The 6,964-nt window shown below is 49.5% G+C and overlaps 1 long non-coding RNA gene across 2 annotated transcripts; it reads right to left on the bottom strand.

Moving 5' to 3' along the window:
- Positions 1 to 3,654: 3,654 nt before the first annotated feature.
- Positions 3,655 to 6,761, bottom strand: LOC129010629 (uncharacterized). 2 transcript variants are annotated; one of them, XR_008493039.2, is made up of 3 exons: positions 6,570 to 6,742; positions 3,968 to 6,220; positions 3,655 to 3,815 (listed from the first exon to the last, which is right to left on the bottom strand). It is a non-coding gene; the product is annotated as an uncharacterized LOC129010629 (long non-coding RNA). The 2 variants fall into 2 exon arrangements; XR_010122710.1 differs by having other exon boundaries at positions 3,655 to 6,220; positions 6,570 to 6,761.
- Positions 6,762 to 6,964: the final 203 nt, after the last annotated feature.

Below are 6,964 nucleotides of genomic sequence, written 5' to 3'. Positions count from 1 at the left end.
TAAGTAATGAGACTGTGTGCCTTTCCTTACCCGACTTACCTGTGTTCAGTTGGCACCTTAGGAGCCATGTCCACTTGGTAATATGATAGTTTTCTCCCCGTAATCCCCTGTGTGTGTTTGCTGAAAATGTCAGGCAAGAGGGGGAAGTCAAGAAAAATGCAGGCTCAGCCGGAAGCCCCGGGGAAGTGGAAGGAAGGGCCTGAAGGAAGCAGAGGACTTTCTGTCTGTCCGTGCATAGGTGCTGGCAACAACCTACATCTTCCTCGTCCAAAGCTTTCCTGGTGCATCTAAGCGTAGCAATGTACCGTAGCATCTAGTTCATTCTCTCGACTCTGATTGCCTGGGTTTGAACCTGGCTGATGGACCTGAGATAAATTCATTCACCTTTCTGCACCTTCATTTTTTTACAGCTATAAAATGAAAATAATACTGCTAACTATGGTATTGGGTTGTTGGGAAGATTCAATGAAACGATACACGTCAAGCACTTAGCACACAGTTCCAGGAATGCTGGAAGTGCTCAGAAAGGTTAGCTATGAGGATTAGCACTGATCAGTGCAGCAGAAAGCTGTGTTTGAAATGCATTGCAGGGCCTGGTACACAGACACCAGCTTTCCAGACACTCAGAGGACAGAACAGTGGTTTGTAAACATCCTCCTAAACGGAAGCACATGGCTTGCTCATGTAAGTTCTCCTGGAATGGTGATGTAAGCTCCCAGGACCAGAAGGGAGTAACAGGAATCGGGGTGTTTTTCTCCATTCTGGCAGGATCCTACCTCCAGGGAGTCCCCAGAGGCTGCCTGCCCTGGGGGCACGGAACCCAGAGACTAGAAAAAAACTGTGCAAAGGTATCCTCTTCCTTCTCTTTTCTGGGAAGCTGCTCCACTTACATGTTAAGGTTTGCATCCTTGGCCAATAAATCAGAAGCCCACAAATCTTGACCCCATCTGCAAGGCTGCGGGTGCAAAGGGCAAGCGATGGGAATCGGGAGGTGTGGTTTCTCAGATCCACTTGGCACTCATTTGACGTGTTGTCAGTTTCCTGCCTCTTTCTGAGCTATTGTTCCTTAATTTAGGGTAAGTAGACACAGATTCCAGAAAAATTGCTGATTTGCAAGTTTAAAAAATCTGGGGTGTCCTTTGTTTAAATAAAAGTGTACAAGGAAACTGAATCTACGAAGAGACACAAGAATTGCTGGATGGTTGAAATAGAGGAGGGGAATCCCATAAGCCACAGGTCACCCAGCCACCTGCTCTCTTCTACTGGCTTCCTCCCTCCTGCACATTTTGAAAACTACTGACTAGAGTGAATTCCTGCAGCAGGGGCGGGGCTGGAGGCACAGGGCAGGACAGAGCATGGAGGAGGGAGGTGGTCCCGGTGGTGGTCTCCAGCCGCATGAAGATGCAGAGGAGCTGCTGTACGGGTGTGCCTGCCCATTAGTGACAGTGTGACACGGGAGTTTAGGACATCAAGTCTTTTTGTCGATTCCTCCTTCTTCTGGTAAGAGCACCCCAGTTTTCTTTGGGGGGATCACTCACTCTTACTCTGTCCAGGTGGTCTGGCCAGGCTTCAGCAGTGACTGGAACCTGGGCACTTAGATCAGTCCATCCCTGTTGCCAGAGTCACTGCTTCAGCAATGGGCAGGTGAATCTATCAGAGCACACTAAAGCTAACCCTGGGACTTTTATGGAGGCAACCAGGAAAAAGGCTGGATTTGACTCTGGAAAGATCTAAAACAGGTGAAGTGAGCCAATCTAAACATGAAACCAGTACAGGGAAAAGCAAAGCCAAAAAGCTAGAGAGAGGGAAATTCCTAAAGACTTAATTGAGGGCCTGGATCCAGCCATGCCTGAAGCTTATCCAGACCTTGCTTCTCAAATAATACAATGTACATTTTCCATCTGGTTTAAGTTCATCTAAGTCAGGATTTTGTCACTTTGCAACTGAAACCTCATGACCAATACACATGGGCAGTTTATTTAACCTCTTTCAGTTTCCATTTTCTCATTTACCGAGTATCTCTAAAAATCTATATAAAGCTTACCTTCAAGCAGATCTGTACATATACACACATATATCACAGCAGCAATAAGATATTGCCAATAGTGGTGACTATTTTGCATATGTGTTAGCGTTAAAGAAGGCAAAACAAGGATTGGTTAATATCAGTTCACTTTCTTTTCTAAATGAGAGTGGAGGGGGAGTAGAAGTTAAATAAATGCCCATTACCAATGGGAATGGAGGAAACAAGAGGAGGCCACATGCTGACCAGAAAATGGGGAGGGGTCTGATGGAGGCTGAGGTTCCCACAGTTCTGCAAATGGAGGCTGAGCCCGAGGAAAACCCCTCAGCCCCTATCAGCCCCCAGGTCCTTGAGGCCTGGGAAAACCAGAGGGACAACTGAGATAGATCTATCTTAGGAGCAGAAGGTTCAGAGGCCCAGACCCTATAAATGTGGGTCATGCCCCAAACAAGCCATTGCAGCTCATGGCCAACTTGATGCATGGGGCCAGATCTTCCCTGGACAGACAAACTGGCCTTTTGTGGCCGAGAGAGCTGTTCCCGGGGATTGCCGTCTCGGAAGGCCATTGTGGTCTACTCAGGAACCCTTGAAATCGAAAGCCCTGCGCTCTCCTTGTCACAGCCGTCGCACATAAATACCACCAGGGGGGATTTCCCATGGAATTTTTTGCAACCACTCAAATGTTTCATTTCCCATTGTTTGCCAGTCCCTCTCAGAGCCTCAACTGTCAAAGCAGCAGCAAACACAGGCTGCTTTTCCCCCAGGATCCCATGGCGCTCGCTCTTGCGTCCCCTCCATGTTGGGAAGCTGGTGTTGGCAGGATATCATCAGCTCAGGCCCGGGAATAAGGTCTGTTAGTCAACTAGTGAAGCAAGTCAGCAAAGGGAATACCCGGCCCTGCCCAGCCCATGCTTGCTGGGGAGGCACAGCTCTGTACAGTCACCCTCGTTATAATTATCATCGTGGTGACGAATAATTGCATTTATACAAAGAAATTCCTTCCACACATCTGAAGCACTTGACCAAAAAATACACAATGCAGCATTAATGTTTCACTTTTAGAATATGAACTTGGCCGGGTGTAGTGGCTCACCCGGGCGCAGTGATTAAATGCCTGTAATCCCAGCACTTTGGGAGGCTGAAGTGGGCAGATCACTTGAAGCCAGGAGTTCGAGACCAGTCTGGCCAACATGGGGAAAGCCCATCCCTACTAAAAATACAAAAATTAGCCTGGGTGTGCTGGCTCTTTCCCAGCTACTTGGGAGGCTGAGGCATGAGTGAGAATCGCTTGAACCCCAGAGGCAGAGGTTGCAGTGAGCCAAGATGGTGCCACTGCACTCCAGCCTGGGCGACAGAATAAGAGTCTCAAAAAAAATAATAAATAAATAAACTTGAATCACTTTTTTTCTTGACCCCAGGAGCTTTAATGGAATTCCAAGTTGTAGTCCATACATCAGTGCTGAGAAAAGATGATCCATGTCAACTGATTGATTGACTGATTGAAAAGCATTTGTTTTGAGGCAGGCACTGCACTGTGCATTTTGGGGATCCAAATGTGAAAAAGGCATAGCTGCCTGTGCATAGGAGCCAAATGGTCTAGAGAGAGGCAGAGATTACAAACCAACATGGGATGCCAGAGTGACTGGGAGTTTATTCAGGGGATATTGATCTGAAGGGTGAATAGGAGTCTCCAGGCAGGCACATGTGTGGCCCGTCACCAGTTCACATGATCTGAGTACATGTAGGATGAATGACCCCAGGCAAGGCCGGGTGGATGTGGCACAGCCTGACCCTGTGGAGATGAGGAATAGTAAGATATCCTTTAAATATCCATTCACTAGGGCCCACCCACTGCACCACAGATGTTGCCCTAGAATGGAGTTTAGCCATGTAGTCATTCATTCATTCATCCATTAAAGCCACAAATATTTACCGAACACTTACGATGTGCCAAGGAAGGGTAGGTGCTGGGGAGGCAGAGGTGATCAAGATCAATCTGGTATCTTTCCTTTTGGAGCTTCCATACTGGCAGAGCAGAGGACCATTAAACAAATACACGTGTCAAATAATAAAGAAATATATAGTACAGGCTGGGCACGGTGGCTTAAGCCTGTAATCCCGGCACTTTGGGAGGCCGAGGTGGGTGGATCAGTTGAGGTCAGGAGTTCGAGACCAGCCTGGCCAACACGGTGAAACCCTGTCTCTACTAAAATTACAAAAATTAGCCAGGCATGGTGGTACGTGCCTGTAATCCCAGCTACTTGAGAGGCTGAGGTAGGAGAATTGCTTGAACCCAGGAGGTGGAGGTTGCAGTGAGCCAAGATCGTGCCACTGCACTCCATCCTGGGCAATAGAGCAAGACTCCATCTCAAAAAAAAAAAAGGAACTATACAATACAATAAAAGACAACCTAATACACATAAAAGCATCTGCCTGCCCCTCAGTTTCTGAGCTCCCACTTGACACCAAGTGTTGTGGGGTACAAATTTGGGTCAACATTTTGTGTAGCAGAACTCTGGGGACCAACCAGAACTCCTGAAAACAGGATGCCACTCAGCAGTGACTGCCTCACTTTCCCTTTTACTGGGCTTTTTTTTTTTTTTTTTTTTTTTTTTTTTAACATCTCTGGACACCTTGGATCCTGCCGGCAAGCCTAGGGAGGCAGTTTAGGAGTTACTTTCTTTACTTCTCAGGGGAGGAATCCGAGGCTTGGAGAGGAGGAGGGATTGACTGGCCTGAGGTCACACAGCTAGAAAGGTCAAGATTGCTATGCCTTTTTTTTTTTTTTTTTTAACAAAGAAAGAACAGCGGAGCAAGGTGGCCATTTTATTTTTTCAAAGCCACACTACCTGCTGCTACACAGGACATAAAAGTGCAAAATTCCACCAGGAAGGGAAACAAAACAGTCTTGAGACAGCCATGTCTCAGAGGTGAAGATTGGGGGAGATTTTAATATAGGGTGTGAATTCCAATTCACATCTCTTCCAACGGGACCTCTTTCTGAAGTCCCGGGAACTAACATTCATCAACACATCTGACATCCCAGAGATCACAACATTCCTGCCAAGGGCTATTACTCCCATTTCCCAGATGAAGAGATTGAGTCCGTGCAGCACGAAATTAGACAGTAGCAGAACCAGAATTTGAACTCTGATCCACCCGGATTCTGGGACCTGTGGAGCTCCAGGTACCGAGAGCTGGCTCCCGGCTGGGGCCTTGGAGTCTGGTAGCTGGGTGCTGGGAAACGCTGCGGAGGTAAGGGCCCAGGGGCTGAGGTTGCAGCGGCTGCCCGGGAATGCGGCCCTTGCACGCCCACTTTTTAACACGGTGCCATCCCTGACAGACACCCTTGTCCTTTTCCTGTGCTGCCCTTGGTAACACAATAAATAAAGCCTTAGAGTAACGTGACCTGAGCCAGGCAGTAAATGATGGCACTGTCAGTTGTACACGACTGTTGAAACAAACACAGACTGTAATCATCGTGCTGTACGGGGAGAAAGACATTTGGCAAATGAGATTCCATTTTCACATTGGTTTGTGCTGAGCATATAAATTTCCTGCGGGCCGGCCAGCGTTGGGGATGTGTAATTGATTGCCTGCATTATAATAAACAAGCTGTGACAGGTGATCATTCATCATATTCCGCTGAACGTTCCAGCACACCAGAAAACGGAGGAAGAGAGAGAACGCGCGAGCAAGGGGAGAGGAAAGGAGGAACCTGGGGGAGGGGAGGGGGTCGGAAAGACCGAGTATTCCCGACAGACAGAAAAACCAGGGGAGGGGCGGGGGAGGGAATCCGCTGAGCGGGCGGGAGAAAGTGAAAGCAATTACTATAATTCTTTTGATTATCTAATTTGTTCTTTCTGGCCTTCGTTATATGACCCTCCCCCCCTCACCCCACTCCAACATAGAAGGTCCCCCACGGGGACTTGGGAAGGCACAGAGAACGCTCCCTCCACGATCGAGGGAAGGAAGGGGGGAGGCAGGTGGGGGAGGGGCCGCGTCTAGTTGTAACCGGAGTAGGTACATTCGGGAAAACCTGGGGGGGGGGGGGGGGGGAGAGGAGGAGGAGGAGGAGGAGAAGGACGAGGAGGAGGGGAGGTGTGTGTGCAGGACTTAGCTTTGCTCTTGCACTGAGATGCCTCCAGTCGGATGGATAGGAACCAGCCTCTTTAAATACATTTTTTTAAAGGGTGTCTGAAAAACAAGTGAAAAGTTCCTTTTATTGGAGAAAAAGGACAGCATCCAAGTTGGCATCAGATGTGGTTCCACAAGCCTGTCATATGGTGCTCTCATTCCTCCCCCGCGCTCCCCCCGCCCCGCCCCAGCTCCCACCTCCCCACCCCCACCGCAGCCCCAGCCTCTCTGTCTCTCTCTCTGTGCCCTTGGCCTGGGGCTGGGGGTCGAACAGGAACTGCTGGGAAGCACCCTCCTCTCCAGGAGCTCCCACCTAGACAGACACAAGGCAGAGGTACACTGGCATATGAAGGACAGAAAGACAAATGCAGAGCTCTCGAGCCAGCACACGCATTAAATAAGTACTTACATTATGCAAAAGCCAAGGGCCTCAACAAGGGGGTGAATGAAGAAGGGGTACAAGGAGGGCTGCGTCCCAGACTAGTTTCCCCAGTTCTCACCCTGCCAATTTCCAGCCCCCGCCTCCCTACCCCGCAAGCGTCCTCCCATTCCCTCCCTGGTATCAAGCGCTTAGCGCAGGTGGGAGCCTCGGACCCAGAAGGCTGGGCGCTGAGGGGGCGTGGCTTGCGCTAACATCGGGGGCGGGGCCTGGGTGGGGCTTAGTCGGGGCGGGGCCCACGCCGGAGGGGGCGGGACGAGCACAGAAGAAAGAGCCTTAGGGGCTACTTTGCTACTCGTCGCACGCTGCTTCCCAGAGTCTTCTGCTATTTCATGGTAGCCTTAACAACTGGAATCTGTCGCCTT

This window comes from Pongo pygmaeus, chromosome 10 (assembly GCF_028885625.2).
Source record: "Pongo pygmaeus isolate AG05252 chromosome 10, NHGRI_mPonPyg2-v2.0_pri, whole genome shotgun sequence".
Taxonomy (NCBI): Eukaryota; Metazoa; Chordata; class Mammalia; order Primates; family Hominidae; genus Pongo; species Pongo pygmaeus.
This window is presented reverse-complemented; position numbering and strand designations above follow the sequence as displayed.